The sequence below is a fragment of the Miniopterus schreibersii genome (assembly GCF_964146895.1).
Source record: "Miniopterus schreibersii genome assembly, chromosome: 8".
Classification (NCBI taxonomy): Eukaryota; Metazoa; Chordata; class Mammalia; order Chiroptera; family Miniopteridae; genus Miniopterus; species Miniopterus schreibersii.
Window position 1 is genome coordinate 69,780,612 of NC_138109.1, and position 20,705 is coordinate 69,801,316.

The 20,705-nt window shown below is 44.3% G+C and overlaps 1 protein-coding gene across 7 annotated transcripts in view; it reads right to left on the reverse strand.

Moving 5' to 3' along the window:
• Nucleotides 1–20,705, reverse strand: part of PHACTR1 (phosphatase and actin regulator 1) — a 458,770-nt gene that overhangs the window by 16,901 nt on the left and 421,164 nt on the right. The gene's annotated exons all lie outside the window — the stretch shown is intronic.

Genomic DNA, 20,705 nt, shown 5'->3' on the forward strand with positions numbered 1-20,705 from the left:
CCTGGTGGTAGAGGTCTGGCCCCTCCCAAGTATTGGCAACTAGTGTGTGTAGTGTAAGATCTTTACATCATGGAACCTGAAGAGAGACCGGGATGTAAGTGTAAATATTTTACATTCAATGCTTATTGTCACTTGCAGTTCTCTGTATTGCGCTGGGCCCCAGTATCATCACCACATGCTGTACACAGCTAGGAATGGGCTTCACCGCCAGAGAGAGAATTTTTGGTCAGCACCCTGGAAACTGCTAGATACTGTATTCCAAAATATCTGAAGTTTATAGCTGCACATTTGGAAATTCACAACAGCAGAGGTTCTAAATTTGGACTCAGCAGTCTTGAAGTCCTTTCTAAACCAGCTTTCTCGTACTGTAGGAGGAAACTGGAGATCACACAACCGAGCAAACTGGTGTCACAGGTCTGGAATGCAGACACTGGCTCCACTCAGAATGAGCTTAGAGGCCCTGCCGCATCGCTTAATTTATCTTCCCCAAGAATACTTGCTTTTTTTTATGGGGATAGCTACCTTGATGAGACCATTTGGTAAAACCCAGGTGTTAAATGAAGCTAGGGCTTTGGGAGAATGTTTTGAACAAGCCCTCTAGATTCGAGGCAGGGCTTGCATCTTGGAGGTTGGGACACTATTTTGGTGTCTTATGCCCAGAAATGTTTGTAAAATTTGCCCACTGGCTTGTGCTGACCAGCCCATCTGCTCCATTACCAGACACACTGCCTGGTTCTGCCTGAGTTTTTGTTTTTCTTATGGGTTATGTTTGGAGGGGACAAAACAACAAGTGATTCAACTATAACCAGAGAAAATTCTGTTATTAACCAGGTGGGCTTTTAGTTAAACACACATGATTTCTAATGAAGACCTTTATGTTTCATTGCTCTTGAAAGAGTCTGAGGACCTCAAGGCTAACCGCAGCAATAAAATGTGCTATAATTTGTTTTGACTTTGAAAATGAGAATTGGTAGGAAAATGATATTGTGGCATTGTAATGACAAAGCACTAAACAGCACAGGGGTTAGGGAGTCTGGATTCTAGTTCTGGCTCTGCTCTAAGCCTATTTTCCTTGGACAAAGTTTTAAACCCTGCTGGGACTATGGTCTTTTTCTGCAAATAATAAATAGTAATTTATAAGCTAATGCTGATTTGATGCCTAAAATGTGCAGGCATGGTTCTAAGAACTGTATGTGTGTGAATTGACTTAATCTTCATAGCAGCCCTTTGAGGTAGTATGTACTATCATTTCCATTGTACAAACGGAGAAACTGAGGCACAGAAAGTTGTATACCTTGCCCCAGGTCACACGGTTGGTACATGACAGAGCCAGGACTTAAATCCAGGCATTCTGTCTCTATAGTCTAAATACTCTCAACCAGTGTATTAGTTCCCTATTGCTGCTGTAACAAATTAGCACAAATTTAGTGGCTAAAATAACACATTTATTATCTTACAGTTCTGGTAGTCAGAAGTCCAAAATGCATTTCATTGGGTTAAAATCAAGAGTTAACTGGAGTGTGATCTTGGAGAGGCTTCCTACATTTCCTTGTACCTTTTCCAAACTAGCAGTCCAGCACCTTCAACCTCTCTCTGACTTCGACTCTCCTGCCTTCTCTTACAAGAACCTTGTGATTACATTGGGCCCACCCAGGCAGGTTATACAGACTAATCTCATCTCAAAATCCTTAACTTAGTAACAGTCGAAACATCCCTTTTGTCATCAAAAGTTACTTGTTCATAGGTTTGGGGATTACGGCATGGATATCTTTTGGGAGGGTGCCGATATTCTGTCTACCACAACCATAATACCTTAACTAGTCAGAAGTTGTAACTGATCTCTGCTGGGGTGGGTCTGACTCTACAAATTCTCCTTGGCACACTCAGATGCTAGCATTTTCCACCTGAATGCCTTCAGATAGGGTGTGTGCTCCCTGCAGCCCAGTCACTAGCACTCTCAGACAGAATGCGTGAGTACAGTGCTCTCTGTCCTGATTCTTCCTTCCCAATCATCCCTGGCCCCTGTGGCTTCTGAGTTTGAGAGCCCTGGATGAGATTGCGAAGTCACAAGAATCCTAACTTTTGTTTTCCTTCCTTCATCCACCAATCTATTCAATAAGAGCCCTATTGAGGACTGAACACTGACAGTTCTTAAGGAGCTCACAGCTTAGAGGTGCACGAAAGTGATTAAAATTTGCATGTTAAAATTGCATCCACAATTTTCAGGAGCTCGATAATAAATGAAATGTCCTCAAAATGATAAAGAAGTTGGAGATGATTTAGACTTTCATGGCAGTTTAGAAGGCACTACAGATTCTCACAGCACCTCAGCTTGGCCCTCTGGAGGGTTGGCCAGATCAGTACACACATGGAAGTACCTCCTGGACCCTTCCCCTCTCAAGTCCCCAGAATGATGTCATCTGCTTTATCTCAATCCTGTCCAGACCTGTTCTTAAAATCAAATGCTATATACTCAGCCATATTCAAATGTAAACATTCTTTCATTTCACAAATCATTTGAGTGCCAGCTCAGGGCCAGGCTCTGTGACAGGGAGTGGGGTACCACTGATGAGTCCAGACAGATCAGGTCCTGCCCTTCTGGAACTTAAAGACTGGAAGGGCCGGGGGAGACAGTCAGTAACCACGCAGCCACACAACTAACTGTAAGATGGAACTGTAAGAAGGGCTCCCATGGTGAGTCACCTGGGGCAGTGATACTGGGATCTGACCAAATTATGTCATCAGGAAAAGCTTCCCAGAGGAAATGACACTGTGCCCAGACCTGAGGATGGAGGACGCCAGGTTGCTGGGGTGGAGAGAGCAGGGGAAGAAGTATGGCAGGAAACAAAGCAAGGGCCAGGCCGCGTGGCCCACACAGTGGGAGGGAGCCAGGGCACCTGGGGGGGAAACAGGGGAAGGGTAGGAGAAACGCATGAGTTTGAGTTTGGATGTGTTGAATCAGAAAACTTTCGTGATAGCAGAGTGGAGATGGCACGTAGGCAGCTGGAGCTACTGAGCTCAGTGGACAGAAGTCTAGGCCAGTGATAGAAACTTGTAACAAGCCTGCAATAGAGATAATATTTGAAGCCAGAAGTGTGAAGAGAACAACATAGAATGAGAAGAGGAGGGGGCTTAAGATGGCACCTTATAGAATTCCAATATTTAATGCTAAGGCTATGGAAGACAAACCTGCCAGGGAGTTAGAAGAGAGGCAGTGCATGGAGGCAGGATAAAAACTAGACTGTCACACCATGATGACTGTCCCGTCTTTCTGGAAGCAAAGGAAGAGATGGGCGTTGTCAACAGAGTGCTGAGTGCTGCTCAAAGGTCTGATGAGGCCTGGAAAAATGCCCACTAGGTTTAGCACCAGGTAGGTTATTAGCAGCCTCACCTAGAGCTCTTTCAGAAGGTGATGGGGACAGAGACCAGCGGCAGTCGGTTGAGAACAGAGGTGAGAAAAAGGGCACAAGTATGCAGGAGGCTTTTATTGTTTAATGGGAGAAGACTGAACACATTTAATGGAGAGAATTCAGATTAAGTGGTGGTGGTGGTGGGAAACTACATACATAAGGAGGGAGAGGTCTCATCCGATAGTGCAGGAGCCCTGAGAAGGCAGGAGGGGTTGGGATCCCAGGGCCAGAGAAGGCCTTATCTTTTGCTTGGAGGGCAGGCAGCCCTTTGCTTTAACAGGAGAAAGGAGGGGAGGGCGCTGAAGGCAGGTCTGCATGTGTGGGTATTGGAATTAATAAAGGAGTTCCCAATTGATGGCTCTCACTCTTTCAAGTTGGACTATAATAAAGACGACTTACGTTAGCTGAAAATATTACCTTTCTTTGAGGGATGTGTCTTTGAACAGAACCAAGTTCACAGACCGAGGGGATAAAGCTCTAGCTTCAGAGCTCTAATCATCAGAATCTTAAGGGGAACACCCAGGGCAGCCCGCCACCTTCAGCAGGTAAAGCGGCCACGTGCTGGGTTCCTTGTAAGACCCACGCGGTGCAGAAGTATTGGTTAAAGGAAAGCTGAGTAACGGCACAGTTACTGTATTAACGAAGTGTTAACTTTATAATTCCAAGGAGCCAAAAACTCCAAGAATAAAAGTAGAGATATCTTCTGAAGGCTAATAGATTCAAGTAATTGCATCTGATTTAAGCTAATATTAGATAAAAAAGCTTTCCCCTGACTATATATTTAGACATGACTATTTATATGCCAGGTGGCAAGGGAAACCTTTATGGGAATTAAACATTTATATAAAACGAAGCCAACACATCTATATGAAATAAATCCAAAAGTAAACATTTAATGTACTTTCCAGTGATCTATTTAAACAGCTTTGTTATTACATATGTGACCCTGGTTTATGAACTATCTCTGAGCAGCAAAACTGCTTCCATGGCTCAGATGATTTCTTCTTCACCATGGACCACAGTTGAATGATTTCCATTTACTGTGATCTGAAAAATCACAGAGTTTCCATTTAAATGCCACATGCCACCAATCACCATCTATGAGACTTCCATTTTCGTTCAGCATTTGAGAATGGATCTTGTTATCAGTCTTAACAACTCTTATCTACACCAGTAACCACAAACAAGTAAACAAACAGCACTTCGGTTCTGGCCTTGGAAAAAGGAGAATGCTAGAGAATGTGGTAGTGAGATGCTTTAACTACATGCAAAGCAGGGGGGAGCTGTCTCTGTGCATTATAGCAGCTCCCCAAGAAGTGACAAAACCCTTGCAGGTTTTGCTGATCGGAGTCTTGGAGGCCTGAGGAATTTGTTCTGCTCCATGCGCTAGTAAGCCGCCTGCAGGCTTCTGAACAAGGTCACAGCTTCCGTTAGCCTTTACAACTGCTTACTGTTTTGAGAGCCCTGATTTTAAAGTTGGGATCTCTGAAGCTGTGTCTGCATTTCAGGAAAAATAAAAAGCAGAATTAACTTGGGTTTTCTGCATCTCAGCCCCAGAGGGAGATCACTCATTGCCTTTTCAGACAGATGGAAAGAGGAAATGCGAAGGTACTCATAGGGAATAGGAGGAAACAAGGTCTTGTCTCCTAAGGCAGGAGGAAGGGTTTCCCCATAGATGCCCTTGGTGGGAAACGCAAGTAGACCCGAGCGTGGGGAGAAGTGCTGAATTTTCTCCCCTCCATCTCCTTCAGCATCTTCCCAAGAGCCTGTCAGTTCCATGAGAACCGGGGCATTTCTGTCTGGCCTTGGTCATCACTACATCACCAGATCCTATGAGGCCATGGAGAACATAATAGGTGCTCATTTAGTAATTGTTTAATCCAGATCCTACCAGTTCTAATGCCACACATGCTCCTTGGATGATCTCAGCAACAAGCATGACTTCTGGTAGCATCCAGATGCAGGTGACTCCAAAATCTGTACCTTCAGTCGTCATTTTGAGTTCCAGGCCATCTTCCCGGCTGCCACCTTATACTCCTACAGGCTGTCAGGCTTGAAGGGCCCCACATGAACGAATCTATCTTTCTTCTCACCCATCCAGGTAGTTTTGGATCCGACCCACTGTGAGCTGCCCAAGCCAGGCAGCTTTGACTAACAGCTACTTCTCGGACCTCTTTCCAAGGTTTCCAGAGGCCTCCCGTCTTCTTTTCCCACCTGCAGGTTTCATGTATGATGGAAGCCCCAGAGGTGCCCTCGCCTTCAGGGTGACTCCAGGGACAGGGCTGCGCATGCCAGTGACCAGGTGTGGGACCTTGGACGAGCTGGGACTCCTCTCTGAGCCTCGGCCTTTCCACCTCTGGGCAGTGGAGAAGAGGGATCTGGGGGCCAGTCTCTCTCAGACTCCCTAGAATTTTGGTGCCAAGAACGGGCCAGGAGGGGGCGGGGGAAGGCCATACGTAGCTAGATTGCTTCGTTTCTCTGCTAACGGCCTGCAGGGCCTGACGCACTAAGAGTCCAGTTTCAGCGCCTCCTCCCCACGCCCTGCAGCGCCTGCAACGCGGCCCCCATACTTCCCGCACCTTGAGATCAAGGAAACCTGGTCGCACGCCCGTGTTTCAGGGAAGCTGCACTGCCGCCTCTGGGTCCACCAGACACACCAGCAGCTCCCTCTGCTGCGTTCCCGCCTTGCTCACGGCCTCACGCATTATTCCTGTCACGGAGATCTCCACCGGGCCGCAAATGCCCCGAAGGCACAAATGACGTCTTATTTATCTCTGTGTTTCCAGATGTAGTACAGCACCTGGCTCCCACGAAGGGCTCCAGAGATTTTTGATAATTAAATAACTTCATAATACTTGAACCCAGAAGCTAAGCTCCCGGGTATGACTAGAACCCTGGGCGTGAGGGCGCCCCTGCCACCGCAGAGGGGGGGTTCCTCTGGGCAGGCTGAAGAGCGGCTTTGCTCTCGCTCCTCAGTTACTATGCCCTTCTACCTCCTTTCTCTGTGAACCAGGCAGCACAACTCTAAAAATTATTGATCCATGTACCCAACTCTTTCCAGGTACTGCAGTCAATAATTTTCAATTTTCCTCTCATCACCATTTTCCTCAAGCTACAAACAAATAGCCTGGCTATTGCATAGGAAGGAGCTCAGAGGGAAAACGAATTGGGATCCAGAGCCCTGCCTCCACCATTAATCAGAAGGTTGCTTGGGTACACTACCTGGCTTTACCTCCCTGTGCCCGAATGTCACTGCGTGACAAGTGGCCATAACAGCAGCCTAGCCTGCTTGCTGCCCAGGAGTGTTGAGAGGACTGAATAAGAATGAGATATGAAAGTCTCCTTTAAAATTAAGTATGAAACATGAAATATTATTTTTGATAACTTGAAAAAAGTCTCTTATCTCAAATAGATAAACAGGTTACACTTAAGAGAGAAATGCTTTGGGATTTATTTACCAGAGGCTGTGGCCCCAGTGTGAGGCCCTGAGGTATTAGAAGATAATATAATTATAATAAGGCATAATACGATATGAGATAAAAGTACTGTGAGGTTATAACCAGGGAAAACATTAAAGTACTGCTGGTCATGTTGAGTTGAAATCAATTTGGGAATCACAGTGGGACTGCGTGTTGCTAGGCATCAAAACCATTAAAAAGAAACCCAACAGTACAAAGACTGAGAGCCTACATAGTGAATACGGGTAGTGTCGTTAGGGTTATGAGACATAAACCCAATATTAGCGGGAAGATCACACTTTGAAAGAGTATCTGAGTTAATAGCGAATGAAGTTAACCAAAGAACATACCCATTTCAAGAAGAATTTTTTAAAAAAGAACAAACAATATTAGCAAGAATGATATAATAAAGTTCTGCCATAAAATATATAGTGTTTTATCTTTTGCCATTACCCTCTCCCCAAAACGTAAAAACTAAAAGCCTCTGTTTTCTTTCTTTTTAAAAAAATTATCCAATAGATAGCTCTACTGAGTTTCTACTGTAAAAGCTAACATTCTCCCTAGGAGCACAAAGCATTAACAAAAAAAGTTTTTATTGATTTCAGAGAAAGGGAGAGAGAGAGAGAGAAAGATTGATGAGAGAGAAACCGACTGGCTGCCTCCTGCACACCCCCTACTGGGGACTGAACCTGCAACCCAGGCATTTGCCCTGACAGGGAATCGAACCAGCAACCTCCTGGTGCACAGGATGATGCTCATCCAACTGAGCCACACTGGCCGGGCCACAAAGCATTTTAAAATAATCTTCCATTAGTCTTCAACAAGTTTAATATGATCTGGTAAGAGGTCAAGGGGAAAGACCGAGACTGAGGCAGAACCAGTGCATTAGCACTCCCCTAATTATCGCTCCTCACTAGTCCAGCGGGAACAAAATCTATCATCCAGTTGTAACTTCACGCTTATCCCTGGTCCTCCTTCTGTAGCTTTTCGTCTGTTTTCCTGATCTCCGCCATTGCCATGGTTTTTGCGTGAGGGTTCTCAATCCTGGAGCACATTAGAATAACCCAGGTTACCTTTAAAAATACCGCTGGCTGGGCCACACTCTAGACCAGTTAAATCAGGCTATAGTAGGGCCAAGCTTGGCCACTGATATGTATTTTTGACAGCTTCCCAGGTAATTTGAACATGGATTCAGGACTGTGAAGCACTCTTTAGACCAGTGCTTCAATGTGGTCCCTGGGCCAGCAGCATCGCATCGTCTGGGAACTCGCTAACCATGCAAATTCTTGGACTCTAGACCCACGGGATCAGGAATTCTGGGAGTGGAGCTGTCTGTGTTGTTTTAACACAGGAGACGACCAGACAGCAACTTCCAGGAGATTCGCATCACACTGAAGAGGGAGAACAAGGGCTCTAGATGGTATTATAGAAAGGTGGGGAAGGCCGCTTCCACCGCTGGCTGGGGCTGGGCAGAGGCAAGTAGGTAAGCTGACAGAGCGTGGGAGAATTTGAAGACATTGTGTATAACCTGAAAGGGGTTCAGTCATTATTAACGTCACCGACGTTGGGGAGACCATTGATTCATTAGGAAAGAAATGGAGCGGGCAAGATGCTGATCTTACACACAACGGGAAGAATTGAGATTTCTTTTCTGTCTTACAGAAATGAAAAGATCGGGAAGGCGTTAGGAGCCATAATTTAGACAAACGGGTATACCATTTATTTAGTAGTTATTTTACTCCAATTCAATATGATTCACGGTATATCTGATGAACATTTTCCAGATAAGGTGCCAGGCAGGTGGAAATGAAAAGATGAGTATGATATATGTAATAAAACTGTGTAGAGTTAGAGATAGATGTGGTAGCCTACTGGCCTTGGGGAGCTAAGAGGTAGGTCCTCTTGGTTCAGAACTTACCTCCTTTCTTAACCATTGCACCGGAGAATCTCCCACCTATCTTCAACTTCTTTATGTAAAAAGAGATATGCAGTCTACTGTTTTCTTGGTTCTAATGGAAGATGTAACTCACAGTAATCTACATGACTCACACTGAGAAACAGATTCCTATCATTGGTCGGCTCAAAGATTACCAGGCATGGGAAAGCACTAGTGCCTAAAAACTGTCCTTGAAGCATCAGTCACTGGAGTGGAACAAGAACCGCCACAGCTACTCAATGTGAATTATTCCGGTGCTCAATGCGCAATGAAAGGGGCGGTTCTTTCGTCATGTGCTGGGTAGTTCTTAACCCCATACGCAGGATGCCATGTGCTGGGCCCTTCAACACATTAGATGAAAACTATGAGCACTGCCCGAAGGCCACAGGAACAATGCTGGTGACTGACACCACCAGGTCTTTAATCACTGTACAGTCTGGTTTATGGACTGTGGGTGGCAATAAAGGAAGGAAGGCCTATGAGCTTACTCTCTTCCTCTTCTTCATCATCATCGTGATGGATAAAACATCTGGAAGATGTCACGTCTCTCACTCATGGGCTTTTGTTAGCTGGCACACTATTCTGATAACAGCTGAGCATTTTTAATTTTTTTTTTCCGTACCAACCTTCCCTGTGCTGAGTTCCTGTCCTTCTCTATGGCTTCCGGCCTCTGTCCCTTGCTTATGCTTTGGCCACACGTGGATTAGATTTTTGGTGGCTCTACAGTCAGATGAGAGCTGCAGGGTTTGGCAGTTCCTTCCTTCATGTACAGCAGCAAGAAGCCTGCTTCTCTTAACAGGATTTATTGCTTCATCTATTAATTGGCCTTACAAGGATTTATTTCCTCTAACAGGGTCAATGGCCTTAAGGATCTGCCATCAGAGCCACGTGAGGATGACTGTGATGTATATTAAGGAGATCAGAATTTCTCCCGTAAATCAAGTTGGCTTGGCAAACAGGCAGTTTGAAAACTTGTATAGAATTGTTTGATGTTTACGAAAATGTTCCATATAGTTTTACATACTTCAGCATTCTATTATTAATAAATTAGTAAACAGATATCCTGTAACACGTGATGTAAATGTATGACAAATTTAAAAATTTCTTAGGTAGTCTAAATCTGACTTTATATATAAGCTTGTTTGAGAAAAAAGGCTTATTTTATTTTTGACTGGACCAAATTATGTGACGTTACAGCTCCCTCATGGGAAACGCGCGCGCATATCCCGGTTGCACTATTTGTTGACCACGGGGTGAGAGTCAGATGTCACAGGCGATGGCCCCAAGTGGCTCTGTTGGTTAAGGACTGTGAAGAGAGAGGGCAGAGAGCACTGAGATGGAGAGCCCAGGCTGGGCAGGGCGGGTGGGCACGGCGGCTGTGCTGATGGCAGGCTCCAGGCAGAAGCCACCATTCAATGCCCACGAATATGAAGGCAGAGCCATGTCACTTACCGAGGCCATGCTGAGGGCGTTCCTTGTGGGGGACAGGGACTGGGCTTCTTGGGGTGAAGTGTGCAGGAGGCAGGTTCATTGGTTCAATCAAATTTGGGGAGCACAGCTCCAGCACAGTATCATTCTAATATGTAGCGAGACGCAATTACCCGGCTTAGGATCTTTTAAGAGAGAGCTTGATAAGTTAAAACATAAAAATGAGCAAAACAAAGAAAATGATAACAGTCGAAAGGAGGGCTGGATCTAAGGCAGACAAAGCTGCTCAACACACCGACTGCAGTCAGCACGAGCTATTTATCTGTCTGCCTATTTTTTCCCAAAGGAACTAACGAGGCTGCCCGCTTTGAAGAAGTATTGTTTTAATGATTCAATGGGCACAGAACATAAAATTTGCATGATCACACTTCCTAAAATAGAAGCGTATTCACTTATATTTCAAAGGAATTGCCTTGAGGATCAGAGGGACAAGCAATTTTCTAGGTTTCGTATCTTTGGATGATTTTTCCTGTTTATATCCTCTCTAAAAATGACTACTTAGTATTACGTCCAATTTTTGCGGCTTTATAAAAACCAAAGTACCTGCTCAGCTTTAGAAATTATTAATGAAACTTTCTCAGCTGTGAGGAACCGTTACTGTTAAGGTGGGGAAACACTTCTCGCTTGGGCATTTAATTTAAATGTTCTCTTAGCTCAGTGGGACGGAGCGGGAAAGAACCAACCCGTGGGAACATCCAAGGTTTCCTTTTTCATGGGCCCTTTGAGTACTAAAAATGTTCCTTAAAGACTTAACTCAAAACTTCTGCTTTAAGTCGTTTTTCTTTCAGGTGTGAATTGAGAAAACCAACTAAGATCTATGACTTGTTATGCTTTCTAACTAATAACTGGACTGTTTTTCCAGAATACAGGTCTCCCTTTCTTAAGGGATATTAATTTTTAGCACTGCCTGGGGCAGGGGACAGGTTTTCGACTCCTAGTGTAGCCAGGTAGCTACGTGACCTTGGCTAGCAGCTTCGCCCCCTTGGGCTCAATTTGCTTATCTACAAAATTAAAGGTGTTCGAGGCAGTGCTGGTGAGTGTCCACGGAGGCTCTAAAGTGCTCTAATCATATTACTTTTCCAGGTCCAGAAGGAACATTTTGTGAAGTGGTGAAGAGACTCACAAGTAGTCCATAGTGGAGACTCACAAAGCCCAGAGTGGGGGGAAAACCTGTGAATACTAATTTTAGAGCATTAGGCCAGATTTTGAGGTGGTGTGCCATTCAACAAAACTTCCTTTTAACCAAAGTTCGAAAAATACTTGTATCCTTCCTAGGATAGAGTTTAGCTCCTGGTTCATTCATTGCTTCCTGCTAAGTTCGTACATGGCTTTAAGAAACCCTTTCATGGATAAAGTATGATGGAAATGAGACATCCTCACGACTGTCTGACCTCATGCGAGGATCAAAAGATTGTAGGAAAGAAAAAGGAAAGAGTACATTGCGAGGGAAATGGCCTGAGAACTCACAACGCAGTTGTTCGCATTCATGTGTACGCTTAAGAGAAAATAAACCCTGAATCAAATGTTTAGGTTAGTCAGTGTTCAGATGGTAAGAGTCCTGTCCTACCCCCATGCATTTGGGAACATTTTAAGGGGGGAAAAGTGGAAATAAATAGTCTACAATAAATTCAAGCCAATAAAAGAACATGCTCCAAAGGACCTGCACTCTCCTGACAGACCTTGTCCTTGGCACCCAGACTTACCAATGAGTACACCCTGATTAATTAGTCTTTATCCTGTTAAAATGATTGTCAGCTACCTTCTAAATGACACCTAGTACGGGGCTGCGCACACAGTAGATTATTCATCAGTATATTCCAACACAGCCAATTTGCTGAAGCTGGAGTACTATCATCTCCCTTAGTGACTTGTTTCCCTGAGAAGTTAACCTTAAACTCATAGAAAACGAACTCATTCAGCTCAGGGTTCATCATTCCTTTTGGGATCTCCCTGTTGTAGTTTAGCTAATTTTTCCTTTAAACAGAAGCAGAGTTTATTTCAGGTCTCATTTTTCTCTAATTGGGGTTGTTTTAATTTCCATGAGTTGCTTTACTAAACTGGACCCCGGGAGTAATTCATTCATCGATGCAGATCACGGGCATGTACTGTAGTGGCCCCAAGACAGACCCCTGACAACTCCAGTGCTTCTCGGATTAACCGTGAGACTTCTCATTCCAACTGCCAACTGGCTGCCTCCTTCCTCCAGCTAGTTGTGAAGTTTTTTATTTTTAAATTGAAATTTTTATTATTTATTTTTGACAAATAAAAAAATTATATTTAAGGTGTAAAATATAATGTTTTGATATATGTAGGCATTGTGAAATGATTACTGCAATCAAGCTAATTCACATATCCATCACCTCCCATAGTTACCATTGTGTGTGTGAGTGTGTGTGTGGTGAGAACACTTGAGACCTACTCTCTTTGCAAATTTCAAGTATGTAATACATTATTAACCAGTCACCATGCTGTATATGAGGTCTCCAAAACTTACTCACCTTATGTCTACAAGTTTGTGTCTTTTGGTCAATCTCTTACCTTTGCCCCCCACTCCCCAGCCTCTGGTAATCACCATTTTACTTTGTTACTTAGTTTGACTTTTTTTTTTAAGGTTCTACATATAAGTGAGAGCATGTGATATTTGTCTTTCTGTGTCTGGCTCATCTCACTTAGCATAACGTCCTCCAGGTTCATCCATGTTGTTGCAAATGGCAGGATTCCTTCTGTTTTAAGGCTGAATAATATTCCTCTGCATGTATATGCCACAATTTCTGAAAAGTCTTTTAACCAAGTCTTTTTCAGATGTGATGGTCCTTTTTATATGGAGCCATGACTGGAACAACCATCACATAAGACGATGCACTACAAACGTGGGCTCAGTGGAGCTGTGGCTAAGACACTCTGTGCTCCTCAAATACTCCAAGGGCTCCTCCACCTTTTCCAGCCTTCCCTGCAGTTAGGTCACGAGCCTGGTTCTGGTTAATGGATTGTGAGCAGGAGTGATGTGTGTGCCTCCTTCACCACCCCTTCCTTGCTATGGAGATGCTGGAACCACGTGTTCTAGAAGTTTCTACTGGCTACATGCTGGATAAAAACCATCTGACTCACATTAGGCTTTACTCCAGTGAAAAATAAACCTTGATGCCTTAACCCACTGGAATTTAGGATTTTCCTATAGGGCAGCTAGCACTATTTATCCTGGCTCATCAGAGTCCAGCTAATACAGCACTCTAATTCACAATGGGAAGGAATAGCGTTCATTATCATTACAACCAGGAGAATTACTCCTGTGTGTTCTTGATGACCTTGGGTGGGAGGTCCATCTGACAGATGTGGAAATGAAGGCTTGACAGGAACCCAGCTAGTACGTGGTGGATGGGACTTTCAATAGGAGGTCCAGTTTCTCAGTCTTTGATTGATTTTTTTGACTAGACCACTGCTCTCTCAAACTTTAGTGTGCATCAGAATCACACTTGCTAAAAATGCAGATTTCTGGTCCTTACACTCAGAGGTTCTGATTCGGAGTCTGCGTGGGGCCTGAAAATATGCATTTTTAACAAGCTCTAGGTGATGCTAATGTCACTGATGACATTGTGGGAACCACTATGCTGGGCCACCTGGCTTCTCCCAGACCTCAGTGTTGAGCACTACAGCTCTTCCTGCTCATTGAGTATAGCGTTACTGAACTGCAATAAAAAGCCCTCTTAAGTTCAGGATGGAAGGAAACTTCCTATTCCCTCTTCCTTCCATGGCTTATCTCTCCCTTGAGCACGTTTACACACACAAACCTGAGCCACTGGTATAGACTCCATCACCCCACACGATCCCTGCCCAACCACGGGTACCGGGGGGGAAATTCTGTTCAATACAAAAACTAAACAAAACATTTTTTTCAGCATGTTTGTCTACAATAGAAAAGTCTTAGATTTAGAAGATGTATTTCTCTTTGCCATGCATCTCTACGATCACTAGCTCAGTTCCTCACATACAAAATGGGATTCCTTATAGCAGCCACCTTGCTGGGCTCTGGTGACGATCATCAGATGAGGCGCTGATGGGAGAGCATTTGGTTAACAGCAAAGGGCTCTCAAGTCTTAGATAATCCATGTCAGGGACTATCACCCTGAGTGGACATCTCTAAACATACACAGGCTGATTTTTCGTTTACTTAGCCAAATATTCCAAGAAGAGGACTCCCCCCCCCGCCTTGGGCTAAGATTAACAACAAACGAGAAAGTCATTGCAGATTACTGCAAAAATGACCAGGAGAAAAATCACAGAAAAACTAAAGGGCTCCCTTTATCTACTGATTTCAGGTCAAGAGGAGCCTCTTAACATGTGGCCAGAGAGTAGCCTTGGAGGGTTTGTCTATTTGCTTAGTCTGCAGTTGGATACAGTTGTACCCTCTCCACCCCCTGCACCCAGTGTTGAAATGCTGCTGGGATAATGAGCCATTTACAAAAGCTATGAAATAGAAAACAAAGTAAGACTCCCTATTCCCCTATGATGGCACTTAAAAAAAAACCAGAACCACCTTCGCAAGTTTTAAATGCCTAGATTGATTCTGTTCCTGCCGGGTAAGAAGCAGCTCCTTTGTGCTCCACACTTACTATGTCACTGAAAAATGCACAGGTGGCTGGGGGCAGCTGCAAGTCACAAACACAGAGCCCTGGGGGTGCCTGACTACACGAGGCTTTGTTCCTTGACATCAGTGCGGGGCTTGCAAACTGTGACTCCTTTGCTGTACACACAGGCTGTCGGGCTCAGGAACTTGTCTCAGTAACAGGATGTCAAGAACTCAGTCTCGCTGCATTTCTTAACTGCTGGAGGCTGGGGTGAGAGGGCGAGAGGCTACGGATGTCTCTGAAGGCTCTGAGCCATGTCCCGTGGCTGTGGGTCCCTGCTCAGCCTCCGTGCCATCACTCAGACCTTACCGGGACAGCTTCCTCATCTTTCATTTAAAAAAACAAACAATAAATGTGTGGTTGTCTTTAACTTTCTGTCAGACAGGTAGTGCTGTGGTCTTGACTCAACTCAGCCCCTTTCAGAAGATGTCAGCAATCCTCAAGGGCTTTTAGAAGGGATTTTCTATTTGGGCAGCGAGGTAATGGGAGATGTCAAATGATCTGAAAGCAGCCAGCTACCTGAAGAACTGATGTGCTTGTTATTCGAATACTGCAGGACTCAATAACTACGTTCAAGCCATATTTCGCTCTGATTTCACTTGTTCCATCCCTCTTTCTCGGCCTGGACACTAGTATTTCATTTCATTTTGTTCATGGGAGGTCTCAGAATGCACAGGAAAAACCCAGCAGCCTGGGCGCTTCCCATCCAGGCTTTGGGGATGTGAGGATGAGCAGACCCAAGTGCCCTTCCTCCAGGTTTCTCAGGTCCCTCTAAGCCGCAAGCCACTCTGTGACGACAAGGGCTGGTCCACTCTAAACTTCTCCCAGGTCTATTCTCGTCTCTTCTTTCTTTTAGGTGACTCGGTGATGAGTGTCCAGGGTGCACTCAGTCAGTCAAAGTTGGATTGAATTCAGGGCCTTTGATTGGTAGTCCTATTTTTAGAAAGTGCTTTTGTGACAGAAGAAATGACCTAGCCTGGGAGATGCCAGTGCACACTTAGCACCAGTCCTTAGATCTTCAGGGGAGATGTCATTTGCCACATTGGAACGAGGCTCTGGGGTGTCAGACTCAGCACCGACTTTCCGAGGCCATAGACAGCATGCCAGCCACAGTGAGAAGTCAGCATTACTGTATTTTATCTCCGGTGTTATGAGCATAAAAATGGATTTCAATTTTCTCCCTTGATCATTTCATTATGATTTAAAGCAGCACAAAACCCTCTGTACATATTATTTCATATACTGCCTGGAGTGACTTTAGTGTGAACTCCTTAGGAACATAAAATACAGATTTAGAATACGCTTTCATTCTAGCAAAGCATTAATTTCTAAATAAGAAGGAATACCATGTTAGGTTTCATGGGATGACCAGGCTATTATCTGTGCACCTTCCCTATCTCATTCGACACCCTTAACAGCGCCGTAAGTGATGGCAGTGAGAGTAGTGAGGAGGACAGAAGAGGGAAAACTTGCTGTCCCCTAAAGGAGGGTCCCACATCTGGTCTATCACATGGTGTTTAATGCTGGTTTTCAGGCCTTAAGTGTAGATTCAAACCATCAACAATCACCCAAGTGCTTTAATCCCTAGTCTGTCTGATTCCCAGACTTGTGGGCAGTAAGGAAAAGACAGCAGTGACACCTATTTCCATCTCAACCAGCTTCTTCAGCCAACCCAATGTATTCTCCAGTAGCGTCATTTGTAAACATTCTGAAAACCATCTGACTAAATTCCCGAAACAGAGAGAGTTGAAACTCAAATTCTTTTTAGGAATATGGTATGTTGCTTTAACGATCGATCCATATAAACACGTTCAAATTAATTTAGATCTTACGAGAGGTTAATTCCAAATTGTTACAGATGCACACACGCCTCACACTCTCACATTCACATTCAGTACATGCAAACAGCTCTGTCTCCTCTCACCTACACGTGCAGGGCGCTCGCATAGGATTTGTACCCCAGACAGGAAACACGACGGCTTCCAGCTCACAGGTTAAACCAGGGGGCCCAGGCAGGGGTGTGGCCCTTGGGCTGAATGTAGTCCATAAATATATTCTGCCCGTTCTTTACAATGTTCAAACATTTTGTAATTTTCATTAAAAAACCCAGACTTTTCTTTAGAACATGTGACGAACTGGCCCTTCATTTCTACAAAACAACAAGGGGCTGAAAGTGAAAAGTAACAGCCCCAACAGATAAGGGGTAAACTTTGCATTTTGCCCTAATTCTCCACATTCCCTGTCAACAATCTTAGAGCTGCTTGTTTCGCTGAAGTTCGACATCTCTCTGGCCCTGGCATACATTTGGGCTTGTGGCCCCCTTTTTAGGTAGATTCACTTTATACTTCCCCAAATGCTATGAGTTGAATTGTGTCTCCCCAAAATTCTTATGTTGCAGTCCTAATCTCCAGTACCTCAGAATGTGACCCGTTTGGAAAGAGGATCCTTACAGAGGTAACCGAGTTACAAGTCATTATGGTGGACCCTGATCCGATATGTTCGGTGTCCTTATAAGGGGGAAATTGCATACAGAGACACACAGAGGGAAAAGTGAGGCTACAGGCAGAGATCAGGGTGACGCACCTCCAAGCCAAGGGACTTTCAGCCTCCAGAACTGTGATTTGTAAGCCACTCAGTCTGTGGTACTTTGCTATGGCTGCCCTAGAAGACTGAGCTTAATTTAGATTACATACTCCTACACATACACTTCAAGACACCTTCTGTTTCGTTTTCCTTCCCAGGCTTTTTCTCCCTCTGTTTGATCTAAACATTACAGAGGGTATTGGAAGGGGCTGAGGGAGAGGAGCGCAGGTGGAGAGACTGGGTCAGCCGGGTCTGAACAGCTGGCTGCTCCCCAAGAGGAGGCCTGAGAGCACTGGCTGTCGAGTAGCCATGAACAGGTCATGTTTCAGAGTCTTGATTCCTTTCTTTTAAAATAAGTAATCCTGCCCTAGCTGGGCAGGGGTAGCTCAGTTGGTTAGAGTGTCATCCTGATACGCCGAGGCTGCGGGTTCCATCCCTGGTCAGGGCACATACAAGAATCAGCCAATGAATGTATAAATAAGTGGAGCAACAAATAGAAGTTTCTTCTTCTCTCCTTCCCTTCCTTTCTCTCTCTGAAGTCAATCAATAAAAAAAATTTAAAATAAGTAGTCCTGGCGACATACAGAATGATTCAGCTTTTGTGATGTTTCAGAAACAAAAGCATTACTTCTTTTTTGCGTCACACTTCTCTTCAGTACCTGAAAACCCCACTCCCAGTGGTCCTGAGCACCATCCTCTGGGAGATTTCACTTCTTCAGCCAATCAATGTCTCAAACTGGAAGTGGAGAAGGAAGGGCCAGAGGTGACGCTCTGGCTGACCAAGAGGTCACCCTGACAGGTCACCCTAACTATGAACATTGAGAAGCATGGCTCCATGTCTAATTTTTTAAATGATTATTATTTCTTTAGGGTGGTAAGTTGGATTTCAAATACATAAAAATGGAGTCATGTAGATTAAATATGACTGGCGGGGGTAGCAATGAAAGACTTGGTAAATGAAGGGAACCAGAAGTGAGTCCGATGGTTGAGATCACAGTTAGGCTGACCGCTTACTAGGGTTCAGGTTGAAGGGCCCTGAGAAGACAGCTAGAGTGAAAGTAGCATAGTCTTGCATTTGGGGGGACTCTGGCAGGGTGACGAACTGTCCTGAGATCTGCACATTTCCCCTGATTAGAGCTCACTGGAAGGGATCCTCAGACCAGTGGACTCAGCTTTTTGAGGACTCCATCAATAAAAATCTAAGCATGTGCGCCTACATACGCCATGTCTTTATTTAGAAGTTATATACAAGCACTCCTGCACTAATACACCATGCACACTATAATACAGGGAGAATCAACTTAAAAATAATGATATAAAATAAGCAGAAGTTCTACCATTTTCATTCCCCACACACCCGAGTAGATGGCCTTGTTCATTTCTTGGGTATCTGCACCTGTCCTAAGTCTACAGCAGTCCCCCCTTGTCTGTGGGGATGTTTCTAGACCCTTAGTGAATAAAACCTTGGGTGGTACTGGAACTTATATATACTATGTTTTTGTCCTATACATACATACCTATGACAAAGTTTAATTTATAAATTAGACACGGTAAGAGGTTAACAACAATAACTAATAATAAAATGGAACAATTATAATAATATATTGTAATAAAAGTTATATGAATGTGGTCTCTCTCGCTCCCTCTCTCCCAAAATATCTTGTCCTGAACTTTTACCTTTTCACCTAAAGGAAGCACTTTGTGGCTTCTCTTTGGCATACCTCAATTGCCAGCATCACTACTCTTATGGCTCTGGGGCCATTATGAAGTAAAATAAGAGCTACTTGAATGTAGCACCGTGATTCCTCTGTAGTAGACCTGATAACTGAGACGGCTACTCAGTGACTAATGGGCAGGCAGTGTCCACAGTGTAGGATACACCAGACGAAGGGATGATTTATGTTCTGAGCAGGAGAGAGCAGGGCAGAGTGAGACTTTATCACACTATTAGAACGGCGTCTATTTAAAACCTACGCATTGTTTATATCTGAGATTTTCCACTTATATTTGCAGACTGTGGCTGACTATGGATAAATGAAACCATGGAAAGCAAAACTGCGGATAAGGGGGGACTACGGTCTACATAAGGAGCAGAGTAATGCGCATCCAGCTGATCATGTTCATGTCTCAAGGCCCACACTTCTCAAATGGTGGTTGGTTGAAATAGTTATGATCAAAATATCCAGATGACTTGCTGACTGATGCTTAGGAGAGTCTGCCCAACAGCATCAATGAGAAAACTTTTTTGGAGGAACAATATTTTGTGTTCTTACACAGAAACTCTGCCTTAAAGCTTGACACTGTTTTGCCTGACATTTATGCCCCCCTCAACTTCCAATGTGGGATTATTCTTGGAGTGATGAATTTTTAATGCTATTAAAACTGTCATGCTAAAGTTGTTTTATATCTTACTTATTTACTCCATGAGGACTTGACCACGTTTTTTCAAAGAAGTTAAATTTCCAGCACATTTTCGCTACCTCAAATGGCCAAAGAATTTCACAGCCTTGTAGCTTCAAAAATGCAAACTTGACAACAGAGTCCCACGTTCTTTTAGTTACTTTTTACCATAATGAAGCTCACTTTTTGCACACAGTGATCAGGTGATTTAATCTAAGCCCCTCAGATTGGGAAATGAAGGCCTAGGGCTAGAGCTCAGCGTCCTGACCAAGAACTAGTTTTCTCTGTATCACCCTCACCTCTGGGTCTCAGCTCTCCCCTTCATCAGCTCTGGCTTCTGGATAAATGAGTAAGCCTCTTGGGGGTGAGTCAGTGGCTGCACATCTTCAAAGACCTTATGGTGCAGATTTGGCCAATCCACCTGATTTTCTGAACTCTGTACAATCTTAACCTGTGAAATACTCCGAATGTCCTCTCCTTTAGGCCTAGTTCCTATAATCTGGCGAGAGATGCCAAGGGTCTTGATATAGGAAATAAATCCCTAGGAGAAAGTGTGTGCATAGATGAGTGGACTTAGAGCAAGGATGCAGCCAGCTTGACACCTTGACATACCCCACACTCCCCTCCATACTTCTCTCTCTCTCCCTCCTCACTGCCTCTCCTTCTCACGACCAGGGCAAGAGGGCTGGGATGGATGCGTGCTATGGTAAACCTTTAGCGGAATTCATGAATTCTAAGCAGTACTGAAGTGTTGTTAGAAGAGGAAGGGTCAGGAAGGGGTTGATTTGTAAGGATAAAGCTTTGA